Source organism: Podarcis bocagei, assembly GCF_964188305.1.
Source record: "Podarcis bocagei genome assembly, chromosome: 17".
In the NCBI taxonomy this organism is placed as follows: domain Eukaryota; kingdom Metazoa; phylum Chordata; class Lepidosauria; order Squamata; family Lacertidae; genus Podarcis; species Podarcis bocagei.
The window spans coordinates 19,792,263-19,812,691 of NC_138143.1; the positions used below are offsets into that span (position 1 = coordinate 19,792,263).

At 46.0% G+C, this 20,429-nt stretch overlaps 1 protein-coding gene across 3 annotated transcripts in view; it reads right to left on the minus strand.

Annotated features, from left to right (window-relative positions):
* The window catches only part of MOB3B (MOB kinase activator 3B), a 96,443-nt gene extending 87,971 nt beyond the window's left edge, over positions 1–8,472 (minus strand). Inside the window, exon 1 of one of the 3 annotated variants that reach the window (XM_081177040.1) lies at positions 8,168–8,472. The gene's annotated coding sequence lies outside the window, so the exon portion shown is untranslated. Of the gene's footprint in view, positions 1–6,117; positions 6,559–8,167 lie in introns of those variants that run through there. The other 2 variants (XM_081177038.1, XM_081177039.1) reach the window with 2 other exon arrangements.
* Positions 8,473–20,429: the final 11,957 nt, after the last annotated feature.

Here is a 20,429-nt window from a genome sequence, read left to right on the forward strand (position 1 = left end):
AAACGCACAATTTGCCTTCAGTGTAAACTTAATCCGGCTTCGCAACAACCCGTCCGATCAGTAGAACTGCACGCCGTTATTTCGTATTTCAACGGTTCGCTCCAATCAAAGAACTGGACCCGTTTTACTAAATATCTGTAATTTAAACTTGGTGAAGCAGAGAAGTACAATTACATTCTATGCTTGCTTCATTTTTTAAAACTTATCCAAGTCAGATACCTGGGGGTCAATTTGTCCTCCAAAAATTTGAATTTATTTAAGGATAATTATGAAAAATGCTGGTTAGAAGTTAAAAAGGATTTAGAAACTTGGTCAAGACTGAAACTTTCCTTGTTGGGCAGAATTGCTGCTGTAAAAATGAATGTATTGCCAAAGATGTTGTTTTTGTTTCAAACCCTACAGATTGTGGACAGGGTGGAATGCTTTGGAAAGTGGCAGAAAGATATCTCTAAGTTTGTCTGGCAGGGCAAAAAGCCCAGGATAAAATTTAAAATACTAACTGATGCAAAAGAAAGAGGGGGATTTGCCCTGCCGGACTTAAGGTTATATTACGAAGCTGCAGCTTTCTGCTGGATGAAAGATTGGTTTTTATTAGAAAACACCGATGTCCTAGATCTGGAAGGGTTCAACAATGCTTTTGGGTGGCATGCATATCTGTGGTACGACAAGGTTAAGGTTTACAAAATGTTTAAAAACCATATTGTCAGAAAAGCATTATTTATTGTCTGGACTAAGTATAAGGACTTACTAGAAAACAAGACCCCGAGGTGGGTATCACCAATGGAGGCTAAGGCCCGGAAAAAACCCAATATGGAAGCCAGCTGGCCGAAATATTGGGAAATAATAGAAAAAAATGGAGATAACTGGAGGCTGCAGAGCCTGGACAAATTAAAGAGCAAGGTGCGAGATTGGTTACATTATGCCCAAATTCAAGAGGTTTTTAAAATGGACAAGAAAATTGGATTCCAGGTGGAAAAATCGAAGTTAGAAACAGAATTGCTTGAACCAAAGACTAAGGTACTTTCGAGAGTGTATAACTTGTTGCTTAAATGGAATACACAGGATGAGACAGTCAAATCAGCCATGATAAAATGGGCGCAGGATATTGGGTATAACATTATGTTTGAGGACTGGGAAAGGTAATGGACCACCGGAATGAAATTTACGGCATGTAATGCTTTAAAGGAAAACATTATGAAAATGATATATAGGTGGTACATGACCCCAGTCAAGCTTGCAAAAATATATCACCTGTCTGATAACAAATGTTGGAAATGTAAGGAGGCTGAAGGGACATTCTTTCACCTCTGGTGGACCTGTCCGAGGGTGAAGGCCTTCTGGGAAATGATCTATAACGAGCTAAAAAAGGTATTTAGGTATACCTTCACCAAGAAACCAGAGGCCTTCCTCTTGGGCATTGTCGGCCAGAAAGTGTTAAAGAAGGATAGAACGTTTTTTATGTATGCAACAACAGCAGCAAGAATACTCATGGCAAAGCACTGGAAGACACAAGATTTGCCCACACTGGAAGAATGGCAGACGCAATTGATGGACTACATGGAACTGGCCGAAATGACTGGCAGAATCCGAGACTTGGGAGAAGAGACAATGGAGGAGGATTGGAAAAAATTTAAGGACTATTTACAAAAATATTATAAGTTATACAAATGTTAAGAATTTGCATGATTTGGAAAATCTAGCTCCAGCAATAAGATCTGGGATATTGGAAACTAAGTTATAATTATGAAAGGACCAAAGTTTAAAATAACATTATATTTATTTTAGGGCAAAGTAAATTAATAATAAGTATTTTAAACCCAAAATATAACTATTCGAAAGTATAAATAACACATGAAACAAGGTATTAATTTGCTGATATCTTTATTGTAAAGAATGCAGGGTGAGGGAGACGTGGGGAAGTCCGGTTGGTTACGAAAAAATGTATTGGAAAGTTGGATTTCTTTTATTCTTCTTTTCTTTTTTCTTTTCTTGTTATTTCGCTTTATATCTGACTGTACATCTATACCTGGAAAAAAAATGCAATAAAAATATTTTTTTTAAAAAAATAAAACTTATCCAAGTCAGGGATTTGTTAAGTGTTGGAATGACTCACAGCTGGGTGGACTTTTGTTGTGGGAGAGAAGATGCTGAGAAAGAAGGAAAAGGCAATTTGGGCACTTTTCAATTCTGAGCGAAGAAAACAAGTTAGTAGATCCATCTCCTACGAGACACTGGGAATCACAGCGATATGTTTCAATATGCCCACCGACAGACAACATGCCAGTGAAGCAGCAGGCAGGACTGAACTCTCTGCTCATCTTCAGAGGTCTTCTTCATCAGCAGGAATGAACCACACACCTCGTCCATCTTCGCACATCGCCATGTGAAACAGCCTTACGGACCAAATTGGACCCCCTTGCGGGCTAAGGCTGGAGGTCACCCTCCGTGTGCTACATCCCTGGTTTATTTAATGAATTGTACGTACCATTAGGTTGAAACAGAACCTCTAAGCAGTTTACAAGAAATAGTAAAAATACCTTTAAAAAATGACAAAAATTAAAAACATTTTCAGATACTTAAAACCAGCAACCAAAGAGCTTAAAACACAATCAACAACTACATGTCTGGATAGGCCTGCCCAAACCAAAATGTTTTAAGGAGGTGCCCCAAAATAGAACAGCAAAGGCATCTGCCTAATGTCAATAAAGGGTGGCGCTGTGGGTTAAACCTAGGACTTGCCTAGGACTTGCCGATCAGAAGGTCGGCGGTTCAAATCCCCGCAACGGGGTGAGCTCCCATTGCTCGGTCCCTGCTCCTGCCAACCTAGCAGTTCGAAAGCACGTCAAAGTGCAAGTAGATAAATAGGTACTGCTCCAGTGGGAAAGTAAACAGTGTTTCTGTGTGCTGCTCTGGTTCGCCAGAAGCGGCTTAGTCATGCTGGCCACATGACCCGGAAGCTGTACGCCGGCTCCCTCGGCCAATAAAGCGAGATGAGCGCCGAAACCCCAGAGTCGGCCATGACTGGACCTAATGGTCAGGCGTCCCTTTACCTTTACCTGCAAGGAGTTCATAAGTTTACATTGTGCCACAAATACACACACAACGAGCATTATGCGGCTCCAGTTCATCAGATCCAGTGGGCTACACTCTGACCCAAACCAGCCAAATTATTTTATTATTACAGTCATACTTCTTGTTACGTTTGCTTCATGTTACGTCTTTTCAGGTTGCGTCCCGCAGCGACCCGGAAGTACCGGAAAGTGTTACTTCCGGGTTTCGCCGCTCGCACATGCACAGAAGCACAAAATGATGTCACGCGCATGTGCAGAAGCGGCAAATTGCAACCTGCGCGTGCGCAGCTGTGGGTTGTGTTCCTTTCATGTTGCGAACAGGCCTCCAGAACGGATCCCGTTCGCAACCAGAGGTACCACTGTATTATTTATTACATTTGTACGTATAACCAACAAGGGAAGGGATTGCAATCCCCCTGCCTGCAGTCCACCCATCATATCACCTACACGAAGGGTGGGACTGATGGATATTGGAGACAGCCACACGGTTGCCATGGAGAACACAAAGTCGTGTGATGCCCCAATGGCAGCCTCTGCATGGGATGCTGAAGTTAACCAAAGCCATCGTCCTGGGGTTCTCCCAACAAACACCACGCCAGAATATTGGATAAAAAGGACCCCTGACCATTAGGTCCAGTCGTGGCCGACTCTGGGGTTGCGGCGTTCATCTCGCTTTATTGGCTAAGGGAGCCGTCGTACAGCTTCCGGGTCATGTGGCCAGCAGGACTAAGCCGCTTCTGGTGAACCAGAGCAGCGCATGAAAATGCCGTTTACCTTTCCACCAGAGCGGTACCTATTTATCTACTTGCATTTTGACGTGCTTACGAACTGCTAGGTTGGCAGGAGCAGGGACTGAGCAACGGGAGCTCACCCTGTTGCGGGGATTTGAACCGCCGACCTTCTGATTGGCAAGTCCTAGGCTCTATGGTTTAACCCACAGCACCACCCGTGTCCCAGAATATTGGATAGGCCAATGCTTTTCCTGAAGGGCTAACATGAGGATACAGTCAGGGGTGCTAGGATCACATCACTTTCCCATCCACTGGCTAGCGACCGAGCGGCATCTCCTCAAGGGCTGGACTCGACATCTCCCGTTCCTGCCCTCTGAAGCTACAATTTGGCACTCACCCTGCCCCGGGATCGAACCCACTCTACTGCTGAACTAAATCCTTATCCCATGAACTGGTTCGCTTTGGAGGTGTCATCTGAAGTTAAGTAGGGCATGTTTTAGAAACAGACTCCCACACACAGCTAGGGTCAACAGGGAAGCAAATTTCTAACTCAAGGGTCCACGGGCACAACTGAAAGCAGGAGAAACTGCTGGCAACGCCCACACGCTGCACCAAATGTGGGTGCAATGAAAGGACTCTGTGGGCCCAGACATTCCAGCTTTATTTTATTGTCACTGATTAAATTTGCAGGCCACCTTCCATCCATAGATCTCAGGGCAGTTCAGAACACAAAAACACAAGTTAAAAAAAGAAAAACACAAAACAGGTAATAAAAACAAGACTGAAAGCAAAAACTCCCCTCCCACAAGACATTTAATCAGCCAAAGGCCTGGCTGAAGAGAAACACTTTCGCCCTGCACCTAGAGGTGGCAGCCAAACTTCCCAGGAGAGAAAATGGCACAAACGGGGAGCCACTGCAGAAAAGGCCCTGTTCTCATGTTGCCACCCTTCCAGACCTCTCACGGAGGAGGCACACAAAGAAGGGCCTCAGATTAGGATCACAGGGTCTGGGACGGTTCATATGGAGAGAGGCAGTCCTTGAGGCACTACAGTCCTGAGCCATTTAAGGCTTTAAGTGTCAAAACCAGCACTTTGAATTGGGCCCAGAATCTAATTGGCAGCCAGTGCAGTGGGACCAGAATCGGTGTAATATGCTCAAACAGTCTTGCTCCGGCAAGCAACCTGGCTGCTGAATTCTGCACTAGCTGAAGTTTTGTCTTCTACATATAATGCATTGCAGTTATCTAACCTTGAGGTTGCCAGAGCGTAGACAACAGTAGTTAGGCTGTCCCTGCCCAGACAGGGGTGCAGTTGGGCCACCAACCAAAGCTGGTGGAAGGCTTGATAATGAACTGAGCAGGCAAGTGTGAGGTTCCTCTGTCCAACTCAGCTGTCAGGGCTGCATGGATCCTGTCCAAAAAGCTGTAACTGGGCTTCCTCTGCAAGATCAGTTTGATTACTGCTTTCTGTAGAAAGCTCTACTCATGCAAAGACACTGGATCAGGAGTGTTCGAAACTCAAGATATATAAGCTAATCACCAAACGGCACCTTAAACCCAAGTTACATTCACCACAATGGAATGCCTAGGCACCTTTTTTTGCTGTGGATTATTATTATTATTATTTTCATTTCAATAACACTTTATATTTTAAAGAACAAATCTCAAAGCAGTTTACAACACCATCCAATAAAACAATCCAAAATAAAAGAAAGTTAAGCTTCAAGGAAAATAGTTCAGATCCTTCGCCAAGTGACATTTTTGATTTCACAAGTCGCCAACCAGAGATTCCCCAGGTGGTCGCCATCGGACCCACACCAATCGCAAAACGTGCCTGGCTAATTTCTAACACTGTCCAGGATCGGTGCCAACCCAACTGTTGATTACGAATACTGAATGCGGTGGTTGGGAGGGGGTTGAAATCTCCACCCGGCCCCAGTTTTTCCTTTCGAGGGGTGAGGAGAAGAGAGATTACGCAGCAGGAAACAACAACAACAACAATATCAGCAAGTGATGTTTTCAAAAGAACTAATATGGGTTAATTAGCTTTGCACGCCTGCAATGTATATATAGCATTACGACACAGCTTGTCACATCCGCTCTGGGAGAAATTCAGACTCCTGCGTAGGCTAGTCAAAGGCCTGTAATGACCACTCGTTTTTCAATTCCACATTTTCGCAATTAAAAGCAATTGCCACCGGACACCCATGATTACAGAGAGGTCCCCGGGTGCCCTATTTGTTTCGCCCTCGCTGGAAAAAACAAGGATGTGGCCTGCCCCACGACCTGCCCAGCAAGAACAACAAGGCAACTCACCTTCCACATTTGCCAGGCTTTAGTTGGAAACCCGTTGAGCTGAACTGGCCTCCTGGACTGCTTTTCTGACATGCAAACGGGCGCCTGGGATCGCTTGCAGCCTCCAGTTTACATAATAACCGTGTGTCACTTCCATTTGTAATGAGCTTTGCCCGAGAGGTGACAAACAGGTCACCAATCCCTGGGCTTCGGCTCTGGGCCTTTCCCCCCTTCTCACACCCGGAAACGAAGGGAGGGGGCTTCCATTTTGAGATTCCCGCCTTGTGGCTGTGCAGAGGCGATGGGCTAAGAGCTGTTGCGAAAAGGCCTTCTTCCCCCGCCCTTTTGTCAGATAACAGAGACACCCTTGCGGGACACTCACGTTTCCGGCTTTCCCCTCCCTCCATAAATACAAATCCAACCTACTTTGAAGCAGCAAACCTGGAATAACCAGTCTCCCTCGAGGCAGCAAAATCAGAGCTCCCTTAAAAGCACCAGGCAAATCCCTTAAGCAGGGAATAAACAGACAGCACACTTGGCCACTTGGGATTTCGGCTCCGCACAAATCCATATGTTTACTTTCTTCCCATTCCTTACTGAATGTGGTTCAATGCATACTGCAGCTTTTCAAAACTAACCATCCTCAGGGTTTCCTTTTTTAAAAAACACACACGGTTGCTTCCAAAAAGGGTCCTCCTTTCTGCTCTCTTCATCTCCAGAGATCTGACTTTTAAACAATAGGTTAAACAAAAGCCCCCTGTTTCTGTGGGTGACTGGTGTGTGTGTATGTGAGTGTTTTAAGAGAATGCTAGGAATTTTTGAATGGGGTGCAGGAAGAAAATAAAAAAGGGGGCTGTTGCATCCTCTGTGTGCCTGCTGTTTAAAATGTTTAAAAAAAGAAAAACCAGAGAAGGAAGAGCGAAGGAAACTTTTCTCTCCCCCCCCCACTGCAATAAAGGGAGAGGCTGAAAATCCAGATGTTTGACAGAAGACCCAGAACAGCTCCCTGACAACAAATCTCCAGCTTCCCCAGCGGAGGAGAAAGGAATCTTAACTGCAACTCGTGGAATGTGGTTGTGTCACTAAATTGCATGTGGGTTGTGTTTCTCTCCCCCCCCCCACCCCGCCGCAAAAAAAAAGTAAAGTAAAAAGTCCAAGCAACAACCAGTTGAATGGGATTGCACAACAAAAGTCACAACAGGCGTTGCTATTTCCCCTTTTCCCCAAATATCACCAAGGGCTGGAATTCCCCCCCCACCCCACTTAACACACACATATATCGATCTGCTTCAAGTCGCAATTTTTTCTTCCACGTGCACTTATTTTCTCGAACCTCCTTCCAGCCAAAGGCAGCGGAGCCAAAAGGGCAAGAGGCGAGCGCATGACTGCAACGAGGCAAGAAAGAACTTCATTTTTTGTGCTCGCTGTTGCTACAGGGTCTTAATTCAAACCACCGTGCAATCGCTCCGAGAAGGGGGGGAGGGAACAGAAGGCACGAGCTCTTTGGCGGGGGGTGGGGCGGGGAAGAAGAGGTCGGGAATGCCCAGCCCTTGGATCACTGAAATTGCACCACTGGAGGGGCGCATTGCTGCACGCTCTCCTCGCGAGTAAAGTTCCAAAGTCACCTCCGAGTGAAAAACATGCAGAGAGAGGATGGGGGGGGCACACCGGCCGCTCCTGCCCCACGACCCACCCACTCCTCCACCCAACGCTTACTCGGGAGTAAATGAACACACACACACACACACACACACACACACACACAGAGCAGCCGTGGGACTTGGTTCCCGGGGGGAACGAGTTGGGATCTGGCTTGCATTTTGGCTGCAAACGGAGGAACGCGGGGAGGCGCGCCAACTTTGCGCGCACGCACACATTGTTGCACAATTCAAGATGCGCAGCTTTCTCCTCCACGCATGTCCACTCCCCACCCCCATCCCCATCTCTCTCCTTCCATTCCGGTGCAAGGATCTTAAGCGATCCCAAGTGGAAAGCGGAGGAGGAAGGGTTGGGTTGGGCAGCCCCCCCCCCCCGCAAAAATAAAGCGATCCACGTCTCCTCGGGGGTTTACCTTGTAAGCCCGCTGGCGACTGCCTGCGATGGTTTCTCCTGGCGCTCCCTTCTTTCTTTGCGCACCCGCAAATCCAAGGCTTTGCGGACGGGTGGAAACACAAAAAAGAAAAAGCGCACGCCGAGTCGGTTCCAAAAGAGGGGGATCTGGCCCTGGGAAGGCGGGAGGAGGGGAGGGATCTATTGCACGGGGCCAGGGGGCATGGCGCTCTCCGATCGCCGTGCCTCGGGCGGAGGAGCCGGAGAAGAGTCGCTTGCTGCCGCGCCGAGGTCCACCCTCGCCCGGGACTCGGGCGGCCCTGGCGGCTGAGCAGGGAAAGGGCCGTGGCGCAACCCCTGGCGGACGCGGCCGGGCGCTGCAGCCCGAGCCTTGCAAGCACCGGGGGCGGCCCGGGGAGCGTGGCTAAAGTCCCGTCCCTAAACGGAAAGCCTGGAGTGCCTTACAGCCCTAGAAATGTGGGATTGGAAAGCGGATGGGTGGGGATGGCATGATGGGCGTAGCAGCTGCGCACCCCCTCCCTAAATCAGGTGAATAAATAAAAATACAGTATTCAAAAGCAGTGCTCCCCCCCAAAAAAATTTTTTAAAGGTACTCTCATTATCCTACTCATATTGAAATATTGCCTCGCAGTGCCGGATTTACGCATAAGCTAAAGAAGCTATAGCTCAGGGCCCCACTCTCTTGGGGGGGGGGCAAAAAAATAAAGGAAAAAACAATGGGATGTACATTTCCAAAATATAAGATAAAAAATAAAATAAAATAAAACCTACATAAAGCAACAATTGGCGCTGTGGGTAAAACCTCAGTGCCTAGGACTTGCTGATCGTAAGGTCGGCGGTTCGAATCCCTGCGGCGGGGTGAGCTCCCATCGTTCGGTCCCTGCTCCTGCCCACCTAGCAGTTCGAAAGCACGTCAAAGTGCAAGTAGATGAATAGGTACCGCTTTATAGCGGGAAGGCAAACGGCGTTTCTGTGTGTGGCACTGGTGCAGGCTCGCCAGTTGCAGCTTCGTCACGCTGGCCACGTGACCTGGAAGTGTCTTCAGACGGTGCCGGCTTCCGGCCTCTTGAGCGAGATGAGCGCGCAACCCTAGAGTCGGTCACGACTGGCCCGTACGGGCAGGGGTACCTTTACCTTACAGCAACAATATGATGTAAGTCAGGCACAGGCAAACTCCGGTCCTCCAGATGTTCGGGACTACAATTCCCATCAACCCTGACCACTGCCCCTGTTAGCTAGGGATGATGGGAATGGTAGCCCCAAACATCTGGAGGACCGGAGTTTGCGCAGGCCCTGCCTGCTAGCCTGCTCTCTAAAATATCACTTCTTAATTGTATTTCAGTTCAACTTTGATAAAATACATATTTTGTTATGTGCAAATGGCTTTAGATACCTATTAGGTTCATAAATTACCATATAGCATATATTCAACACAAAAAACAGCGACAATTTGTTGTTGACAAAGCACAGCTGGACATATAAAGGGCCCCATTACCTTCAGTAGCTGAGGGCCTCATCAAACCTCAATCTGGCCCTGACAATGAGGCCAAACTTAGATTCACAAAATGTTTAGGGGTATGCGTACCCCCAGGAAGAAAGCACTGCTCAAAAATATAAATGGACACAGGAAAACTGCACTGGAGGGGGGAAAAAGAGAGGAGGAAGCCCTGGTAAGGTTTTCAACAAATGCAAGGAAACTTGTTTTAGTTTAGATTTACAAAATTAATAATAATTTGAGATGAAAAAATGCCTAGGTTCCAGCTCCCTGGGTTTCCAAGCACCCACAAAATTCCCCATGAAGGGCCACCCACAACTTTCGGCACCAGGGCCATGCACGCTGCAGGTCCCCGGGCCCCCATGGTCGTGGGGGCCAAGCTGGCACTCCTGAAAGAAGGCGTATAATTTTGAAGAAAAAAAACAACACTGCAGGAAATGCTAATTTTTCAATTATTTTTCAAAGGACTGAAAGTTTTGACAGATTTTTTCTGAGCGCTGGGGGGTCCAAATAAAGTAATTTAGCACAACTGTTGCTGAGACATTTCATTCTGAATCTGCTGGACAGAGCCAGACAGAGGGTGGTGACGGGTTGGCAGATGGGCACCCTGCCCCCACCCCCACATAAATCCTGGCTACTCCAATCTGTGGGGTCATCTAGTCCAACCCTCTCCAATGTAGGAAATTCTTTTGCCCAGTGTGGAGCTCTCAAACCCACAACCCTGAGATTTGGACACCCTGGTCCAAAAGTCAGTGATGGGAGCACATGGGAGCTGGAGAAATTGGCAATGCTTACACAGCCTTGCTCTGTAGAGGGAAGAATTTCTATGCAATAATCTCCATTTCTCTAAGGAACTCTTCTTTGGGAGTAAAGCAGGACAGAATTTTAAAATAATATTTTTTATTTATTTGTAGACTAGGCTGGAACTCAGTTCTGGCACCTCTCTGATGGGTGCCATTGCCATTATAAGAGAATAAGGGAGGTGTTCATGGTGAGTTCCGGAACCTCTTTTTCTATAAAAATAGCACTGGCTAAGACATAAGAGTCACACCGAATCCAATTCTCCTCCTTTCAGGCAAGGATTTCCCCCTTGCATGTTTAGACCTTTAAACCTCCCCCTTAAATAAATTCAGACAGGACTCAAATTTTGGTTTGGTTTTTGGCAGAATTTAGGCCACAACTTTACTGATTACAGAAAGTGACCGGTTGCACTTTCACACAGGCTCTGGTTCGACTAGCTCCCTGCTATGCAGGTAGCGCTGACCCAGGGCACCAGCATAGGTCAGCCAAGGGTGAACACCTGGATAAGCGGAAAGCTGGGAATGGGCTAACTCTGCCACCAAAATGCCCCCCTGGACTCAGGCACAGGCACAACCCCCTCACAGGGGTTGACCAAACCAGCTGAGTCCCTGGATTCCTTTAACGAAATACCCTTCACACAGGGATGGCGAGAACATTCTTCCATCCCTATCACCTGAGCAAGAGCCTATCCACAACCTTACAAGTTGTGACGGTTTGCTACGCAGCAGGCGAAACCCAAATGGCAACAGCCAATCAGCCAAGTGGGGAAAATTCCTGCCGTGCCCCTGTCCCAACGACAGATGACACACGACGGCATAGCAAGGTCAAATGCAAAGCCCTAAATATAGGGAGAGGTGGGAGGGTGTTCCGATTCACACACCGAAAGAGGAAGCTCTGGGTCACATGCATGGGCATAAATAGGTCCCTTGATCCGTTTAGCCTGCGTCCCATTGGCTGATTGAACCCTGCATCAAGGGACCTACCAATCGGGTGTTGTGGCTATCCAAACGTATCCACCCACAACACAGGGTTAGGTTGCCAGGTCTCACCGCAACACGTGCCCTCTTTAAGGGAGGACCCGATGTGTGCAACAGAACTTCCCCTCCCAACCCTCCAGAGCGGGGGAATAACACTCCTGTAAATGGCATCATTGCTTCTGTGGCGGAAATAAACAAGTCCCAAGGCTGCCCTTACCTCCATTCCTGCGCCTCTGCACCGCTGTTTATTGTCACAAGGGTTGTGAAGTGATAGCAAGTGGTCCAAGGTGGGTGATCAACACCTCAGATAAGAATCCCTTGTCACCGCTGTTCTATGGGCTTGCATCATCAAATAATTGCGGGTGTCTTACAGATAATCTGTTTACTGAACATTCTTCCTGATTTGCTCAGAGGGAAATAGCTGTGAGAAGGGATTATAATGCAGAACCAGAACTAAAATCACGGGGGCAGAGAGCTGGTTCTGGCTGCTTCCAGGAGGGCCAATTCACTACACAAGGGGCAGCCTAGCATGGTGTCCTCCATATTGTGTTGGATTACACCTCACATCTTCCGTCACCATTGGCATTGCTATCTGGGGCTGATAGGATTTTGAGTCAAGTACTGTATCATCTGGAGCAGTGGTCAGCAAACGTTTTCAGCAGGGGGGCGGTCCACTGTCCCTCAGACCTTGTGGGGGGCCTGACTATATTTTGGGGAGGAAAATGAATGAATTCCTAGGCCCCACAAATAACCCAGAGATGCATTTTAAATACAGTAAAAGGGCACGTTCTACTCATGTAAAAACACTCTGATTCCCAGACCGTCCGCGGGCCAGATTTAGAAGGCGATTGGGCCGGATCCGGCCCCCGGGCCTTAGTTTGCCTACCCATGTTCTGGAGGGTACCACATTCGCTTATTCCTGCATTGTGCATGCCCTCTGACTTCATCATCCCCAAAACAGGGACATGCTTGGATGCAAACAGAATCCAGGATGGGCTTCTGCGATTCCAGGATATGCCACTTAAAATGGAACAGTTGCGGGGAGTATGCATTATTCTGACATGAAGTCTGGTATGGGTTGTAAGCCTAGTAAATGTTATTCTAACTAAGGTTGGGTAAACTCAGGCCTGTAAAAATGAGCAAGTCACTAAGGTCCCCATAGTTTTCCAGGATGTCAAGGCATAGAACAGACTCCCAACACTTCTTCAATGAAAATAGAGACATCCTATTCAATAATAAATTATTATAATTGTTATTTATTTTCTTTATACTTCACCCGTCTGACTGGGTTGCCCCAGACACTCTGGGCAGCTTCCCACGTATATAAACACATACTAAAACATTAAACATTAAAAAAACTTCCCCATACAGGGATGCCTTCAGATGTTATCTATTTGGCTCAGGGGTCACATAACTCCATACCCTCCAACATTTCTCTGATGAAAAGACAGGCACGTCCTAAGGAAAAGCGGGACATTCCAAGATCAAATCAGAAACCAGGACGACTTCTGTAAAATCCAGGACTATCCCTGGAAAATAGGGAAACTTTGGAGGGTGTGATAGAATCTGGTTCTGGAAATGGAAGCAAGCAAGACCTGGTCTTAAACAGAAGCCTGGGGTGAAGAAATTAAGTCAGTGAAGTTTTCCCCACTACCTGCCTGCAGGCTTGGAAAAACCTTCATTTGCTAAGTTTCTGGATGACAGGCTGCCATTAAAGGGACAGGAACAGAGCCAGTAAAACAAACAAAAGCTAAAGGAGTTAGCTCTTGCTGTCTCAGAATTTAAGCAGTATTATAATGTTTGATGGCGAATGAAGGGCTGCAGCTCAGTGAGAGAGTGGTACAGAACAGGATTATGCTACTATTAGTTTATGAGGGATGCAAGCTATCGTGCTTATTTTTCACTGTTTCACTATCAAAGAAGTGAACCCAGCACTCCTACACTTCCAGCAGCTGGGGCTGATGTTTGTGGTCAAAGATGTGTTGAAGCAAACATCAAAGCAGTTTCTTGGAATTAATGGAGCTACTCCATCTCGATTCAATGCCAAAATGGGAGTGGATCAAAAGAGCTTTTCAACCAGTGTTTTAATGACAAGCGGTTATCAGTGCTATGTACCCAAAGTGCCAAGATAAAGAAACATCACCAAGAAGTGAATTAAAAAATCAGTTCATGTCTTATTTGTGGACTCCAAAAGACAACAGGCTTATTTCTCTCTCCAGAGAAGTGGTTTGCTGAAAATGAAGCCAAGGAGACCAAGCATGCAGGCATTATAAGCATCCTAGATGCTTAGAATGTGAATTTTTATCTGTTGGTATTTTAACTTTTATATGGTTTTAAGCATGGTTGAATATTTCTCGTGATTTTATTGTTTTACCTTTTTAAAAAAAACCACTTTGAGGGTTTGTTTGTTCTTTTACCATCAAGTTGTGTACAAATTTGATGAAACAAATAAGCAAATGTTTAATTTTGGTGTTCCTCAGTTTATATTCTTCAGTGCAAAACAAGGACTGATTTGCTTCCTTTACTACCATGTCGGAAGCATGATTATGTGTCCTTAACACGTTTGCTTAGCTTTTGGATCAAGATTTCCAACACCTGTCCTGCAGACGTCCTCCAGCATGCTTCATCAACCACAGCTCCTCAGAATACCAGAGAACAAGGCCAGCCTCATAGAACCAGACAGGATGCTTGGGAGCAATCATTTTGATGGCCCTACACACCTCGCTGTTCCTCAGTAAAACAACATCTCTTGTTGTACCAACTAGGAAATTCCAAGGAGCCATCAGCAATCCATCAAGATCCATCACGCTCAAAGTCCTAGTGCATATGCGCTCCCACATTTCTCCCATGAAAATTGTTGTTGTTTAGTCGTGTCTGACTCTTCGTGACCCCATGGACCAGAGCACGCCAGGCACTCCTAGGGACGTCCTATTCCATCGTAATAACAACATTAATGATTTTATTATTTATACCCTGCCCATCTGACTGGGTTGCCCCAGTCATTCTTGGCGGCTTCCAACCAATAATAATAATAATAATAATAATAATAATAATAATAATAATAATAAATAATAATCAAACATTAAATAACTTCCCTATACAGGACTGCCTTCAAATGTCTTCTGAAGACTGTATAGTTCCTTATCTCCTTGGCTTGGGGGTCACATAACTCCGAACCCTCCCACATTTCTCTGATGAAAATAGGGACGTCCTGAGGAAAAGCGGGACATTCTGGGATCAAATCAGAAACTTGGACGGCTTCTGTAAATCCAGGGCTGTCCCTGGAAAATAGGGACACTTGGAGGGTCTGCTTGTGTTGATATACAACGACCCAAACAACTTGGGTCCAGAATAACTTAAGGATCACTGAGCCCTTATATCCCAACCTGATCACTGAGATTCTCCAGCTGTTCCCTGTTACTGAGGCCTGACTGATCTCAGCCAGAAATATCAGGCATAGCCTATAGTGCTGTCAGTCCTATGCTGTGAAACCCTCTTTCAGCAGAAATCTAACCATCATCTTCACCTTTGACTTCCCTGCATATCTCGAAGACCTTTTCATGCTTACGTTTCCAGTTGTTTGAAATTTTATTCTGTAGCCAATAATTTTAACATTTCTTCTGTGTTGCTTTCACGTTCTTTTTAACACTGTACACTGTCCTGCAAGAAAGTGATATATAATTATAATTAAACGAAGTAAATAAAACAAGCAAGAAGCCAAAATCTCAGCATCAGGCTGATTGATCTGTGGTTCCTTTGGCTACTGACACCAGCCACACTTCTGAAGAGCAAATATTCATACGGTTAGTGGGTTTTTTCCCTAGGGAAAAAAACAAACGGGGCCATGAAGTTGCTTCAGTAAGTGTCACACGTTTAACATTTGGGGGAAAAGGTGCCGGAACTGCATACCTTTGAATACCCCCAGGGGGAAAAAACCACTTGCCAGAACCCACCTGAGGAGTCGGAACTGAGTACCTGTGAGTTCCCTCTGGGGGAAAAGCCCTATATAAAGTGTCCTTTGGGGTATATGCCTGTGTTACCAGTCTAAGCCATGCACTACTCTGTAGAGTCTGGCTAGCTCTCCAGAACATCAATGCCTTTCCCCCAAGATTTGGAGAGAGGAACATCTAAACCTCAAATCGCTGTGGGAAACTTAGAAAACTGGCAAACATACTGACTCAACACCACACAGACTTCCCTTCTGCCTCATACAAGCCCAGTTGGAGGGGGAAGTGTCCAAAATATTTTTTTAAACATACACACACCCCTGGTGTTTTTAATAATGGTTTCATTTTTCTCTATGTGGGAGCTTTAAAAATTCAAAGCACTCAGTAATCCATAGTCCCCGCTCATAAATTTATGAGATGGTCACAACCTCCTCAGCTTGTTTGCATTACAATATATTTTCTAATGAAAACCAACTTCCCATAAGAAGGGAAAACACAACCATATATATGATTCCAGTGGGAAAATCCTTTAAACCTGAACAGGAAGGAAATTGCCTGGGCTCCAAAGGCATTTCATACCATTCTAAGACAATTGCCTCTAAAGCCAATAAGCTTTCATAGGGGTAATAAGCCGAAGAAAGGGTTATTTAAGGCATCCTGTAGATTTAGAAAGCAGGGATATTTACCTTTTGTACACTGCAAAGGAAATCTTAAAAACAACATTGTGGAAGAATTAACGAGTGAAGCAATCTCTGCACTTGAACAGCAGGTTGGCTGCTTTCAGTCACTTTTTAAAGGCATGCATGGGTCAAGATCTCTTAGGTATAATTCATCTTTGTTAAGCACTATGGAGTATGGCTGCTTGCCCAAGAACATAAGGCCCTTGCTGGATCAGAGGAAGGTTTGAGTGGTCTAGCATTCTTTGCAAGATTCCTTCTTCTTTGGCAATCACTCGTAACCGAGTAAGATTGTCTTCCATGAACACAGTTTTAACAATGAGTCCATAAGTGACTGTGGAGGCCAATTCTGGATCCACACATCCTTCCACAGTGGGGACATAGGTTTCCAGGCGGGAGTTGATCATGGTGAGGGTTTGCCAAGTATGCCATCCTCTTAGCTCGTTGCTCCCTTTTTGTCCTGAGTTCGAGCATCTTCAAAGCCCATGACACCTTCGGTAAAGGCTGTTCTCCAATTGGAGCACTCGCAGGCCAGTGTTTCCTAGTTGTTGGTGTTTATACTACATTTTTTAAGATTTGCCTTGAGAGAGTCTTTAAACATCTTTTGTTGACCACCAGAATTATGCTTTCCATTTTAAGTTCAGATTACATACAGTGGTACCTTGGGTTACAGACGTATGCTTCAGGTTACAGACTCCGCTTACCCAGAAATAGTACCTCGGGTTCAGAACTTTGCTTCATGATGAGAACAGAAATCACGCAGTGGCGGCGGAAGGCCCCATTAGCTAAAGTGTTACCTCTGGTTAAGAACAGTTTCAGGTTAAGAACGGACCTCCAGAACGAATTAAATTCTTAACCCGAGATACCACTTTAATTGCTTTGGAAGACGATAATCAGGCATCCGAGCAAGATTCCAGGGAGTTACTAACTAGCTGTTTGAAAATGGTCACTGATCTATTGCCCACTCACAATATACCTTCTGCCTGCCCTTTATTCTTCCTTCCAAATCGGAAACATTGAATAATCTCAAGACTTCTTCACCCTAAGATCCAGCAGTCTAAGCCATCCTCTTCAAACGTACTAAGCAACAAGTGCCAGCCACGAAACACATACACAAAAGATTAAAAAAGGCTGCCTCTGTGCTAAATACGGAAGCTCAAATATTTGTTTCTGAGAACAAAATTGAAGCTTGACTGCAACATCTCCTGCCTACTGTTGACGTTTTCAGAGACAGGACAGGCCTTGACACGAGATCCAAATCCCCTTCCCCAATTTCCCCCCTAACGTAGGGTTGCCATATTTCAAAAAGTGAAAATCTGGACACAAAAGTTCTGGAGGGTTTTTTTTTTGGGGGGGGGAGGGTGGTTGAGGTCTGCCCCCCCCGCTAAATCTTCTAGATGTTTTTACCAATTTTCAGAAAATCCCTCATATAACAGGGCTTTCTTTTATTATCGTGAGTAAATCAAGAGATTCTCTTGGAAAACACCCTTTGCTTTATTATGTCATTGTGAGTTTTGTTTTGGTGGTGGTTGTTTTCTCAGCTGACTCTTTCACAAAACGTCACAAGAATAATGTGGTTCAACCCCATTAGTCATTTCATAGTTATTACAGTAACACACAGACACACTAACTTGAAGTGCAGAAAAACATTATTTCCATTTGCCCCGTCCATATGAGCATACCAGAAAAGAACAGGCATTGGATAACACAGACTGGTATTCAAAGCTCCGCTGAGAGAAATTCCAGGACCCACTCTTCTGCAGAGGCAAAAAGAATTATTTTTCACTCAATGACAGAATGGTCGCTTTTGTTCTGCATTCTGAATCAGGGCCCTGCCCCTCCACCACCAGTTTCAAATCAAGTAGGGCACCCATGGTTTGCTTTACAGAGAGCAGCACAAGATGGCGACAGCCGCAGTTCCCTGGACTGTGGACCTGCTTCGTGTCAGATACCTAAAACAGCATATAAAGAATTTCCAGGAAGCTGAGGGACAGCACTGTGGGTTAAACCACAGAGCCTAGGGCTTGCCGATCAGAAGGTTGGCGGTTCGAATCCCCGTGATGGGGTGAGCACCCATTGCTCGGTCCCTGCTCCTGCCAACCTAGCAGTTCGAAAACACAAAGTGCAAGTAGATAAATAGGTACCGCTGCAGCGGGAAGGTAAACGGTGTTTCTGTGCGCTGCTCTGGTTCGCCAGAAGCGACTTAGTCATGCTGGCCACATGACCCGGAAGCTGTACACCGGCTCCCTCGGCCAGTAAAGTGAGATGAGCGCCGCAACCCTAGAGTCATCTGCGACTGGACCTAATGGTCAGGGGTCCCTTTACCTTTACCTAGAACCTTAACTAGCCCCTGCCCTGTAATTCCTGCACGTACAAAGAAAGGCAGTAGGCCCACTGATTCCTAAATGTAGGAGCCTGCAGATGCAGCTTTCAAAATACCACTCATCCCTTCCTCTTAAAGGATAACACTTGCACATTCATAGATCAGCTGTCTCCAATGCCTACTCTATTCTTTTTAAACTATGTTTGTATTTGTGCTTCTGCACTCTGGCCCAGAGTGGCTAGGAGGGGAAGCAGCAAGCAGAGGGAAGGAGGAAAGCAGACGGATGGACCAAGAGAGGAGGAGGGGAGCCAGGGCAGAGCCAACCCCAATGGCAGAGGAAGTCACTGGCAGAGAGCTAAAGGCGACAAAAAGCAAACTTTTCAAGTTTCTGGTCCATGGTCAATCCCTGCTTCAGAGCCAACAATGCACCTCCTTGCCAAAGACTAGGTTCACCTCCAAAAATAAGAATCTGCCTTATACTGAGTGAAAACCATTGGTCCACCAAGGACCAGTATTGTCCCTGTACTGGTTGGCACAGCTCTTTGGGGTTTGAAGCCGGAGTCTTTTCTCAGTCCTAGCTGGAGACAGCAGGGGCTGGAGCTGGAACCACGTGCATGGAAACCTTTGTTTCTCTCCGAACAGCCTACGAGAGGAAGCCAAAGGGAGGAGTTGAGCAAGCACGCTGCCATCTCAATCGTGTCTACTCCAGAGTATGACCTACTGAGTTGAATAGGGATTACTCTCAGCAGGATTGCAGCCTTTGGAAAATTGGGTTCAGAGGGTGTGCATGTTGCTTTTAAACTAACACCCATCACAAAACATGTATCAGAAAAGCACACAATTGTTCTCAAAATCTGGCAGCACGTCCTGCTATTTGTCAAAAATGCAAGTCTTTCTATAGCCTGTAGCGCATGGGTAGGGAACCTCAGGCTCAGGGACTGTGTGTGGCCCTTCGGGTCTCTCTAACCGGCCCTCAGCACTCTCCCCAGGCCAGACCCTTCACTGGTCATGATTTGCACCAAAAATGTTTCCACCTGACTGGGATGCAAACTTGAACTTTGATAGTGCCTTCTGAACAATGGCAACTCGTGCATTCATTGCCCTGTCACCTTTGCCTCTAGCTTTGCCCCCCGCCCCCGCTGGAAATGTGGCCCCCTGCTCCTGCTGCAGCATAACCCCATGGTGTGGTTGCATTCTGATGCATTGGAAAGCAGCACAATGCCTGTGAAGATGCACATCATATTCCCCTTTACTGGTACATTTTAAAAGCACTGTGGAGCTGTACCAACCCATTTTTAAGAAGCTTCAAAGTGCCATCATGTTCCTGCACGCGAGTATAGAAAGGCCAGCCAAAAAGAAGTGAACAAAAACCGGGCTTGCTCTTTTCAGCTACAGCCACTGCTATGTTAAGATCGCCCTCTGCTGCTCAGCCCAGGTCTATATTCACATTACAAATTGATTTAAAAGACTTTCCCCCTTCCTCTTGGCCTGCGGGAAGACATAAAAAGACAAACTGAGTTTTGCCAAACAAAAACATCTAACAGTGCCACATAACCTGAGGATCACGTCAAAAAGAGTGGTTTAACAGACTATTTTAATTTCAAACTATGCCAAGTTACCTAACCCAGTGTCGTCCTCTCACCTTTATAGTTAGAAACCGAATTGTCAAGTTTGAAGGGACCTCAAGGATCATCTAGCCCAATTCCCATATTGTACCGTCTTCTACATATTTGAGGTGAGCTAAGGCTTTTCTGTGAAGGATTATGAACTGTGCAAGGAACACCCTCCTCAGAGACAGACAATGATTCAAATGAAAGACTGTTAGGATTTGCACACATTACCCAACACTGAGCATCTCATTTTCTGGATGGATCATTCTATCAACTGCATTCAGTTATATGCTAGCGAAATGCCCATTTTGGTGCCAGGTCAGTGTGCTGTGGGAGAGCATGTTTCTACAGGGATCCCTGTGGGGTGCAGTGCACCTCTGAGTGCCGGGTACACAGAGACGCATGATGCACGTTTGCAAAAACCATTAGTAAG